At 40.3% G+C, this 12626-nt stretch overlaps 1 protein-coding gene across 6 annotated transcripts in view; it reads left to right on the top strand.

Annotated features, from left to right (window-relative positions):
- Positions 1–3066: 3066 nt before the first annotated feature.
- LOC140500933 (glyoxylate/hydroxypyruvate reductase B-like) overlaps positions 3067–12626 on the top strand; it is a 34191-nt gene continuing 24631 nt past the window's right edge. For 3 of the 6 annotated variants that reach the window (XM_072604017.1, XM_072604022.1, XM_072604018.1), the window contains exon 1: positions 3067–3403. The gene's annotated coding sequence lies outside the window, so the exon portion shown is untranslated. The remainder of the gene's footprint in view (positions 3404–12626) is intronic. The other 3 variants (XM_072604019.1, XM_072604021.1, XM_072604023.1) reach the window with 2 other exon arrangements.

Genomic DNA, 12626 nt, shown 5'->3' on the forward strand with positions numbered 1-12626 from the left:
TTTGTTTTGAAAGAAAGATCTTAATGATGAAAAGTTGACAAAGACATGTTTACTTTGTATTCTTTATATCTGTTAGTGATCAGGATGTAGATCAATCAGGAAATTGGAGCATCAGTGAGGCAATTGGGACATCAGGATGTAGCTATCTTCACAGTGATACAGTGATCTTCACAGGAGGTAGGGAAGTCCAGACAATGCATCTGGGAGAGATCCTTCATCTCTTTTCCTAATTATAACCTCATTGATCAAGTGTCCATCTGCATCCAAATGCACACATAGTAACTGAAATCATAGATTAGACCCTGAAAATCACCCCTTCTTAGCTAACCTTGAATAAATCTGAGAACGTTACACTTTAATACTCCAGTTCCCTTCGACTGGTTACTGCACTGATACCGGAGGTTTGATCTGGAAGTGGAGGTAGCAAATAATGCCTTCCTCCTCATCAAATACCACCAGAAGAGAAGGGGAACTTTTAATACTGTGAGAGACAGCAAAGAGTTATTTTCACAAAATTGCTAGTTGTTGAAATCATTGAGAATAAGACAGTTAATAAGAAAGTGAGCAGACTACAGGTGGACTCAACCAATGAGGAGACAGACAGTGGCCTTCAGAAAATCACAAAGTTCTTGATAAAGAGGTCCAGGCCTGGGACCAGCCTGAAAAAAATGACCTAGAATAACCTGGAGAAAGCTTTTCTTCACTGTGCTTGCTTAACGAACCTCATGTATACAAGCAGACACATCCTGCACAAAATTATCCCTCCATTTTCTGATTATAGGTCCTGTGTTAAAGCATTTTTGGGAGGGGAGATCACACCAAGGGTGGTTACATAATGGGCATGTAGAGAAGGTGGTGACCCAATGGAGAATGGACCATTCTGTCTCCTGATGGGAAGATCTGTTCTGTACTGCCAGTCTAATAAAGCTCTCCTTTCTGTAGCCAGTGCTCTCTCCCTTCATAAAGAAGGATTGTGCCTGCTTCTGGCCAGGGTTGTTCAATTCCTCCAAACTCTGCTGTAATAAATTTTCCTTGATAATCTATTAGTGTCAAGCCTGTTTCTAACATAAGGATAAGACATTCCTATACAAAAAGGGAAAACTGGGAATCCCCTTTTGGAGCTGCTGTTCTACCACAAACCCAATACCAGACTTGGATTTGGAAGAATGTGGCATGTCACAGTCACCTCTAGCCCTCTGGAAGGCTTCTTTGGTTTTATGGAATATCCTATGATCAGTTATGGACACATAAGCAAAGGAATTTAATAAAGTAACATCACTGAGGAAAGACCCAATAAAGCATTTCCCATATCAACTTGGGATATACTCCTCCATAAATTCACACCCACCATCAGTGGTAAGAGTGTAGCTCACAGGAGAGGCACACCCCTAGGGAACACCTGCTCCAGGCAACAATGTTACTGGGGATGTGGTCTTTGTGAGATGCTGCTCCTCTAGATTTCTCCAGGCTCTCCCTCCTTGGACATGTGATTGTGGAGCTTCTGTTTGCTTTCAACATCACTTGAATCATTTTCTATGGTGTTATTTCTTCCTCTAGAATGGAGTAATCTCTGCATATGAAACTGTTCCCTTCCCTTTGACCCAGTCACTAGGTCTATACCCCAAACAGATCAAAGAAAGAGGAAAAGACCCAGATGCACAGAGAATGTTTATGGTAGCTCTTTTTATAGTGGTTTTGTAGGGTCTAATCTTTGTAGATCTTATGTAGAGTCTATCATTGGGGAAAGAGGCAAAAAATTGGAAACTCAGGGGATGCCCACCATTTGAGGACTGGCTGAATAAGTTACATAAATGTGATGGAAGTCTAAATGTGGTGTGAGGAATGATGAAGGGGATCAACTCAGTGATTCCTAGGTATTGAAGTAGTTATTTTAGAGTTCTTTCAGAAATAGTACCAGGTTTGATGTCACTTTCATTAATTTCATATTATTTTCATCAACTTGTTTGGACCATTTGGTTTGGAGTTACTATAGTCTCCGGCAGTGTCTTCTTATCATTATCTTAGAATCATGGAATCTCATTTCTAACTGATAAAAACAGAATGACCAACCAGAATCCTAAAGGTCTCATAAGGAAACATGCTATCCATCTCTATTCAGAATACTGATGGACTCAGACTGCAAATTGAAGCTCATGTGGGGAAAAAATTTATTGTTTGGGAAAAATTATTTTACTGTTTAAATCTAACCTTATGTGATTAAAGATTATCTTCCCCCAGAATGTTACCTAACCCCAGTACCTCTCTAGGAATGGTGGAAATGGGCACCAGGGGTTGTTGGTGGTGGTTTTAATAAAGAATATAAATTAAAATAATAATAAAAATAAATAAATAAATGATAATTTTATTACTTTAATAAAGTAATATCAAGAAGCAGAGAAACAATAAAACATTTCCCTTATCAACTTGGGACATACCCCTTCATAATTGCACACACATTATCAGTGGGAAGAGTGTATGTTATTGAAGGATGGGCTCATACCTAGGGAATACCTCCTCAAGGCAACAAAGCTACTGGAACTGTTGTTGGTCAGCTTTCTATATTGAAAAGGATCAATGCATCACATTGTCTGTCACCCTAGTCTAAATCCTAGGTGATATAAATTTTCCAGAGTCTGGAAGAGAGGGAGCCACACCTCTTTTCCAGTTTGCTATCCTCTACTAAAAGATCAAATAAATTTCTTTCCAAAACTATTTGAGATTATGGGATTTGTTCTCACAAACAATATATATCTTCTTCCCATTTTTTCCACCTTTGGACAAGCCTAATTAGAGATTTTTTTTTTTTTTGCTGAAGTATACATTTTTCTAATAGGTTTTTATTTTCTTGACCTCTCAATCGATGTGGGACACAGAGAATTTGGAACTGAAAATAAAATAAAATTGAATTTTTAAAAAGAAAGGGAAAAAATGAGGAAGCGCTATGTCAGTTGAAAGCCCCGAGGGGTTTCACACCTCTCAGAAAAGGAGCAGGTAACCTTGGAGCAGCACCAAGCCTCCCTTGGTGGACTTTAAACTTCTGCTGGCTGTTCTTCCTGGGTGACTCTCTCTTGACCCTTTCTGTTAAGTGTCTTAGGTAGAAAGCTTTCCATCTCCAAGAGGCACTCAGACATCAAGCCCCACTGGAGAAAGGAAGGACAAACAACATCACGTGTGTCGGAGAGAACTTGAATTTCAGTCTTCCTGACTACAAGAGCAGCTCTCTAACCCCCACATCCTGCATCAGGGCCAGGCTGAGACCAAGATTTGGAGAAAGAAAGTATCTCCACCTGGGTCAGAAAGAGCAGCACAGGGAGCCTGCAGGTGTTTGTAACCTGCTGTCCAGAGGTGGGTCCGTAGGCCCAACCCACCAATTAGAGGAAGTGGAGCCACCATTGGAAGTGAGGTACATGGAGGAGGCAGGATGGGGAATAGGGCCCAGGTGGCAGGGCAATAGGGTTCAGGTGGGAGGGGTGAGGCTGCTTCCCTCTGGAAGTGGGGTGTTTGGGGAGCTGACCCAGTGTGGCACTTCTGCACATAGGCTGGCTGAGCTCGGGTTTTGGGAAGTGACCATCATGAGCTTGCCTCCTTTCCTCTCTTTTATTTCTCCTGGAATGGCTGAAGTGGGACCCCCTGCCTGAGGGGGTGGGGTGGAAGGGTGGGATGGGGGGGGCAGAAAAGGCAGAGGAGATAAATTGAAGAAGGGGGAATGCGGAGGCGGTGGGAGGGAAAGGAGGAACAGCGCTATGGGAAATTGGTTCTGAGTTAATGACAAGAATTTAGGGTGTGGGTCAGTGTGTGCTTCAGGTCTCCTGCCCCACTGTGCCAATATCTACTGCTCTGAAGTTCATTCTTTGATTCTAGACGTGGAAATACAACGTTAGCTGGGAGTTAATAAAGCAGCGGTTCTTCCTCTTGTCTATGTCATGGACCCCTTTGGCAGTTCAGTGAAGCTTAAGTCTTTAAAATAAAGTAAATAGGATCATAAAGGAAATCATTCATATTAAAGTACAGTGATGATTGTTTTTCAATTAACTAACTCTGGGTTAAGATTACTCCTGTGCTAGAGGGAGCTGGGAATTCATTAACTTCTCGACCCACATACTCCTGGCCTAGGTGTTGCAATGAGAAGCTGCTGGTTGGTAGCATGGCAGAGAATGGCGGCTAGGTGGTGCAGTCGACGGGGCACTGGGCCTGGAGTTGCAAACATTAATCTTCCTGACCTCAGGCATTTACTAGCTGTGTAACTCTGAGTGAGTCATGTTTGTCCCAGTTTTCTCATCTGTTAAAATGAGCTGGAGAAGGAAATGGCAAACCACTCCAGTGTCTTTGCCAGGACAACCCCAAATGGGATCCTGAAGAGTCAGACACAACTGAAGAGTGATTCAACAACAAAAAGCCAAAATAGCGCAAAGACAGGGAGACGTGGGTTCTAGGCCTGGTTCTGTCACCAATTCACCATGTAACACTGGGCAAGTAGACTTAACCTTTTCCACATATATTAAATGATGGGGCTGGACTAGATGGCCTTTCAACGCCTATGTCCATGACTGAAAATAACTTCTTAGTGTCTAGGCTCCCTCTGTGCTGATATTCTCATCTAGGTGCTAATGACTAACCTACATTTAACTCATAGGCTCTAATTCTAGATAGATGAAAATAGATCTTGTTAATTTTTTCCCTCTGAGACTAGAAAACGCTCCTGGAGGACTTGAAGTCTCTTCCTAGCTCCAGGCTAACTGTCTCTGATCTACTATGCCACAGTGAGGAAAATAGGGCACAGACTCAGTCTCTCAGGAACTGTCAGTAGTACAAAGGAGACTAGAATCCTGGTTATATTTGATTCCTCATATAAGTGACTGGCTAGCTGGAGTGGCCATCCACATCCTGGGAGGCTATATCAGTCACATTTACAACAGCATCAGATTAAGCTCATCCTTCCCAGATTCATTGTAGAATCAGTGCTATCCTTGGCTGAAGGGAAAGGTTGAGGAGGATTTGCCACCATTCCAGAAGAAGGCATGAGCAGGTTTTGTGCTTCTTTTTTTCCCCTCTCATGATTGGTGTCCTTCCATACATTTGTGTATCACTAAGAGAGCATTTACTTATATACGCCCTGGGACATCTCCTAGATTCTCAAATACACTTTGCTTTGTTTTCTCCTTACTTTTGCATCAGGTTTTTGAGGGTTTTTTACTTTCTTTTTGTATTTGGGAATAATTCCTTTAAAATGGGGTCTTGTTGAAGTCCAGTCCTCCACAAAGTAGAATTCATAGTGAAATCACAGTAAGTTTTCTAGAGAGAACCCTCTGGGGAGTTTGGGCTTCTGAAAAAGATCATCTCACTCTAAGCTATTTTTACCTGTAGAGTAGATCCCAGGGATGCCTTAGTAGTCAGCCTCATCAATTTAACAGTTCATAGTTATCTAGGCCTTCAGGGTTTTCATGACACTCGATGTAGATCACATCATTATGTAGAATGAAAGAAGTTTCCTATGGAGTAGCTAGAGCTATAACTTGGCTCAATTATCAGTGATGGAACAAAGGGCAAAAAGTTCTTTTTTACCTAACCTAAAACCGTTTGCTACCCTACATCAGAAGAGTGTGCTACATGTTGGTTGATGATGCCAGAACCACTGAGATTCTTCATTTTCTTTTCAACTAGGAGTTTTGGTGAGGACTTAAGAGTTCAAAGATACACTTCAGTTTTCAATCACATGTAACCTAGGGGCAGCTAGGTGGTACAGTGAATAGAGCACCAGTGCAGGCATCAGAAAGACCTGAGTTCAAATCTCACCTCAGACACTTGACACTCACTAGTTGTGTGACCTTAGGCAATTCACTTAACCCCATGTGCCACATCCTGGGTCATCCCCAGTCATCCTGATGAATATCTGGTCACTGGATTCAGATGGCTCTGGAGGAGAAGTGAGGCTGGTGACCTGCACAGCCCTCCCTCACTCAAAACAAAGTCAAGTGCAGGTCATGTCATTATATCTTTGATGGCATGGTCTTTGACATTGAAGTACGAACACATGTACTGTGGACAGTGGATAGAGCTGGACCTGGAGGCAGGAGGACCTGAGTTCAAATTCAGCCTCATATACAAAACTGCATCAGGTTAGACTTGAGGACCTGTGGGGCCCCTTCCAACCCTAGAACCATGAGCCTGTGATCCTGCACCCCAAAGCTGTAGTTCCAGGGAGATGCTTCTCAGGAGATGAAAATTCTGCAAATCCCCATTCCCTGGAAGTAAAGCATTTTTGTGTCCTGGATGGAACCCTTTCTGGTGAAGCTTGTGGACACCTTCCCAAAACAATTTTTATTATTTTAAACGAATAAAATATATGAGATTATAAAGAAAAGTGATAAAATACAATGATCAGAATATTAAAAAACAAAACACAAATTGATGGACAGGTTAGGAACTTCTGCCCTAGTTGAAAATTAATGATAAGGCTAATCCACAGAATGGGATCTTTGTAAAAAGTCCGGGAAATTGCTCTGTGGTCACCCATGCATTTTCCACCTTCGCTGAGACAGTTTCCCAGGTGCAGGCCTCATTCCTGAAAAGGAAGGAACTAGAGAAAGCAAGGGTTGTAAAGAAATCCCAATAGACTCATTAACAAAAAGGACATCATAAATCTTAGCATTAGGTTGACTTGCAGTTTCATGTGCTGGTCAGTAGGCAGAGACAAATTTATACTCAATCCATAAGCATTTATCAGGCCTTTGCTATGTGCCATGTACTGTGCGAGACAACTGGGAAAACAAATAAACAGTTGGGGTTTGCATATAGTAGGTGTTTAATAAATGCCTATTGAATAAGAGAAGGAGGTATGGAGGGGATTAGTAATAAAAGTCTTAAATAGGGGAAAATATGAATATAGTTTGCTGGACTACCATGTATGACTGCATTTAGGCCATGTATTTAGTCGTTATGTAGTGTGAATATTTTATCTGTACCGTTTGCTAACTTGCTTTTAACAAACATTTATTAAGGATTTGCTATGTTCAAAACAAAGCTGTTTCCCAGGAATTCAAAGGCAAAAAGTGAGCAGGCCCTTCAACATATATTCTAAGGGGAGAGACTATATATATATAAGAATTCATACATACACACACATATATATGTCTATGTACATGTGTGTGTGTTTGTGTATATACACAATTAATAAAAGTTTTGGGGAAGGACTCTAGCAGCCAGAGCTAGTATAGTAGATAAAGCTCTGAACTTAAATCAGAAAGTTTTTGTTTCAGTCATTTTTTTCAGTTGTGTCTGATTCTTCAGGACTCCATTTAGGGTTTCTTGGCAAAGATACTGGAGTTGTTTGTTATCTCCAGCTCATTTTACAGATGAGGAAACTGAGGCAAACAGGTTTTACTGAATTGCCCAGGGTCACATAGCTTGTAAATGTCTGTGGATGGATTTGAACTCAGAAAGTTGAGTCTTCCCTATTCCTGGCCCAGTGTTTCAGTCACTATACCACCTAACTGCCCCAAATTAACAGACCCTTGATATCAGTATGACATTGAACAAATCAATGAACTCTCAGCTTCAGTTTCCTTCTCTGTAATAAGGGAGATAGTAATGAAATCCTACCTCAGAGTTATTTTGAAGATCAAATAAGATAATATATGTAAAGAATGGTTGCAAGATCAAATAAGATGACACATAAAGCACTTTGAAAAACCTAAAGTGTTTTTCAAATACTAGCAAATATTCGTTTCAGGAAAAGTTTCATATAAAGCAGGGGTTCTTGACCTTTTTTGTGTCAAAGATCCCTTTGACAAGTCTGGTGAACCATATTCTCAGAGTCATGCTTTTAAATGCATTTAAAATATATAGGAATACAAAGGAAGCCAATTACAATGAAGTACAGTTATTAAACTATTAAAAAAAACAAGTTCACGGATCCTAGATTAAGAACCTTAAGTTGGAAATTGGAAGTTCAGCTGAGTCTTGAACAAAACTAGGAGTTCCAAGGTGTGGAGGAGAGGAAGGTTTGTATTCCAGGCATGGAAGACTAATATGGCTAGATCAAAGCATGTGAAAAAGAAAGGAATATGTAAGAAGACGGAAAGGTGAGAAAGGGACAAGCTGTGAAGGTTGGTGTTTTGGGGATTTTTTTTGAGAAATCAGAAAAGAGAGATTTAACGAATTGAGTATGTCATTTTTGACAAAAAAAGAAAATAAAAAATCGCCATCTCAAAAGAAACACATAAGTAGCAATCTAAAATGGAAACCCAAAATTAATAATGATAGATATGATAAACCAAAGGAAGAACCAAATGGGCTTTTTTTCCCCCAAAAGAATATCAAACCAACAAACCTTAGCTAATCTGTTCAAAAATGATGGAGAGATTGAAAGAGGAGAAACAGAGAGATGGGGGAGGAGGGGAGAAGAAGGGAGAAAAATGGAAGGAATTAGAAAATGATGCAAATAAAAACATGAGCACATAAGCTCACTGCATCTTCCTGAGGGGCTCAAACACAACGATGCAGCTTTCCTTTCAAAGCTCAGTCCCTCCTTCTACCTTCCTTATTACTGTCAAGGACATCATCATCCTTCCAGTCACTGAAGTTCACAATCTAGGGGCCATCCTCAACTCCGTATTCTCACTCACCTCCTACCCCTCCAGTGCCAATCTGTTGTCAAGGTCTGTTGATTCTGTCTTCACAAAATCTCTCCTGTATGTCCCCTTCTCTCTTCTGACACACTCACAACCCTACCAAGGCCCTTATCACCTCTCACCTGGATTACTGCAATAGCCATTTAACTGGTCTTCCTGCTACAAGTCTCTTCCCACTCCATTCAATCCCCCACTAAGCTACCAAGGTTGTACCCCCCTCTGCATAGTACCTCACATCCCCCTAAATGAACTTCAGTGACTCTCCAGGACCTCCAGGATCAAATACAAGTTCCTATGTTTGTCATTCAAGGCTCTTTATAGCCTTGCTGTTTCTACCTTTTCCATGTTCTTTACACCATTTCCCTCACTACACGTATTCTGCGATCCTGTCTTCACGTCTTTTTGCTGCCCATACCTGTAATGCTCTTTCACCTCCATGTCCTTCAAGGCTCAGTTCAATGGCTACCTTGTGCCAGCCTCTTCCACTGCTCACGTGTTCATCCTACTTTGTTATCTTGTACGTACCTGCTGTTTGTGTATTGTCTCTCCCAATAGACTCCTCGAGGAAAGGGACCCTGTCTTAGCTTTGCTGTTGCTTCCTAGTACTTAACCCAATGCCTGGCACAGAGGAGGTCCTTAATGAATGTGTGCTGACTGCCTGCCTCTTTGCAGAATGTATGGTTTTGGATTTGGAGGAGGTAGGGCCTCCTCCACAATTTGCTGCTGGCGTCAAGTGGAACTCAAGGCTCTGGCTTCTTTGGGATTCTTTCTCTGAGCAGTTCCAATAGGGATCTTTGTAGGATTAGCAGCTATTTTGTGTCCAGGAGGAGAGGCTCTGATAACCAGCCACTGGGAGATGTGGGAAGAAAAGGGAAGGAAAGATGGTACTTCACCAATCTCACCAAGGTTTTCTTTTCTTGTTTTATATCCTAGCCTTCCAGGGAGGCATGACAGAGTTAATGCTACCCATCTCAAGTCTCAGTCAATGTACAGTTATGCATTTTGCAGTGTTTTGAGTGTCCCTTTTGTAATAAATAGGATAAATAGCTGTCCTGTATCTTGAATCTCAACTATCTTTTCCCTTTCACCTAGTTTGGGAAACTAGCTTGTGCTGTGGCTAAATTGATTTTTCCTTTTAATTGGTGAATTCTTCTGGAGCTGTGGTGAATCTTTGTTTTTGCAAAGAGTAAAAACCATTTAGTTTGTTGATTGATAGGGAGAGGGTGGATGTGTAGCACACCTGCATCTAGTGCTATCTGGTTTGGGCCATCCTGGAGCCCACAGAAGTCAGGAAGGAAAATTAGTTAAAACTTTTAAAATGATAGCTCTTTTTTGACTTTAGAAAACCACAATAAAACTTTAAAATTGAAATTCATTAAAACTTAGTTAGTATAAAAATGTCCTTCAGTGACATGAGTTCCCAAAGTATTATAACAAACTAAATTCTTAGTTATTGCAGAATTCCTAGATGTCACAAAATGCTAGATATCATCAAAAAGGTGTTGTAATGGAATCTCACATTGGTAACAGTAGGAGACTGATCACAGGAAAATACTAATGCTTTTAAAATCCTTTAAAACTATGGGAATGTCTTAAAGTGTGTCTTAAGTAATTTATATGAGTTTCTGCACATGTTCTAATTCTAGATAAAAAAATTAGATTTCCCAGTAAGATTACACAAAGAAGCTCATATGTTTACTGAGTACTTGCTCTGATTCTAGAAATTTGCTATAGAAGGAAAAAAGCAGGGACATGTAACATACCAAATATGACAGGATAAAACATCCTCAACTCTGTTAGAATTCAGATAAGAGTGAAATTCTTCAATCATGCAGGGTCTGTTTCTTACCCAGACTCAGGCATAGTCAGGTGGGAAACATCCCCTTTTTAAAGGAATTCAATGGGGAAACCAAGCCCAGAGGATCCCATGTTAAATTGAGGCTAGAATTGTCCCCTCAGCCTTTCCTTTCCAGATGGAAACTTCACCTGTTAACAGTACAGAATCACATTCCCTCTGAGTAATTAGTGCTATTTCAATCAGATAATAATTTAATGCTGACAACTATACCCAAATTCAAACTCAAAACAAAAATAGTTATGGTCCCAAATGCCTTTTACCTTAAACAGCAAGTTTCACTAATCACAGTTTAGAGTCAGATACAGTTATTTTTGCTCTCATGGAGTTGCAGTAAGCAAGAAAGGTTTACAAGTACTCACATACATAAGGGATTCCATTTAACATCTTTCCTTCTCAAATTTAAAATTTGTCCAGGTGTAAAAACCAATTGTTAAAAATCTTTTTATCTATTACAACTTCTGAGCATGTCATATTCATTGTTTAGGAACTACATAACCAAAACCAATTCCTTTCCTGGGGCTTTGCCATATGGATGGTTTCCAGGAGCCTTACTAATTTTACAAAGTCAGGGAAATTGGTATGGACCTCAGGGAGGAGGCTGACGCTAGCTAGTGCTCCTGCCTGCCACCATACAGGAGGACTGTTCTGAATGGGAAATTATCCAATCTGGTTAAAGTTTTCACCCAATTTCCTCCCTTCAGTGCACAGTAATTAATTAAAAATTTTGTGTTTTAGCATTAAAACAGCAACCTCAAATCATTTAGTCAATAATTTTACAACTTGCTTAAGAAATAGCCAAATTGTTTTAGCTTTAACCCCTTTAACAGACAAAGGTGAAAATATCTGGTTTTCTAAATGGTAGTTATAAAATATTAGGACAAGTTTAGCAAGGCTGATAAAGTAACATAACTGGTTTTACACAATCGCTGCATCTTTTAGTTTCAGCAGAATTCAGATTAAATATTTCTTTGTCTAACACCATTTCAGGCTTACAGTGGTCTGAATGTTTTACAATATAAGAGAATTATACTACAATTTAGAAACACAAAGTAACACAAACAGGAAATTTTAGAGGACATTAATTGCATTTCCAAACCATCACATAAAAAATTTTTTAATACAAGATTGAGCTTACCAAATATAGAAGCTGGTTGACTTGCCCTGACCAATCCTCTTCTCTCCCCACAACTGCAGAGACTGGTTATGGGGGAGTCAGGGATTTGGGAAGGAGGAGCAAAAGGGACTAAGGATCAGAGTGCATGGAGGTTGTGGGGTCCAGTAAATGAATTAAAAGTTTGGGGGATCGTTGAAGAGGGAGATATGATGGATAATGAAGAGGTTCCTTGAGGAATCTATGAGCTTCCTGGTAGAGTTTGTTCAGCTTTAGTGAATTTCTAGCAGAAGCTCTAGGCTGAGGTGGTATGGGAGCTAGGACTGGGGGCATTTGAGAGAAGTTCCTCTGCTTGCCTACAGGGGTGGACTTCAGGATGTCCAGAGACACAAGGCTGTTGATAGTGAAGTCCAGATATAGTTTCCATGCCTCCCCCCTCCCTTCTTTGTCTATGAGGGAGATTAACTCAAATGTTCTACTATTCTTTAGCACTCTCTTCCCTTGATATTATCTGGGATGAGAGGAGTTAACAGAATGTGAAAAAAGTTTTTAGCTGTTCTAACTATTCACTGAAGCCCTAGGTCAGTGGTGAGAGTCAGGACTTTAGGGTGAAGATTTTAATGGTTCTAAGTATTACTCAAGTAAACTTCAGTTCTAGGTCTACTTCTTAAAAACTTCTTTGAAAGAGAGGGCTGGAAATCTGCCAGTTGAGGTGAGGGGGACTCTGGAAAAAGATCCAGTGATGCCTAATCTCCTGTCCTTTACTAGGGAGTTCAAGGCTCTGAGGTTTCTCCTTTTTGGATCTATGCATTTTCCCAATTTGTCTTAGTGCCAAATAGTATAACAAATTGTGACCTATCATTTTAAATTCTTCTATGATTTCTTTTTTTCATATATTTAAAGTAATTGGTCAGTTTTTCTTCTATTTCTCTAATTTGACTTTTAAAATCCTTCCTGAGCTCCACCAAGATGGCTCTTTGTGCTTCAGACCATTCAGCTTCAGTTCATATTCCCTTCTAAAGTTTCA

This window comes from Notamacropus eugenii, chromosome 4, assembly GCF_028372415.1.
Source record: "Notamacropus eugenii isolate mMacEug1 chromosome 4, mMacEug1.pri_v2, whole genome shotgun sequence".
Classification (NCBI taxonomy): Eukaryota; Metazoa; Chordata; class Mammalia; order Diprotodontia; family Macropodidae; genus Notamacropus; species Notamacropus eugenii.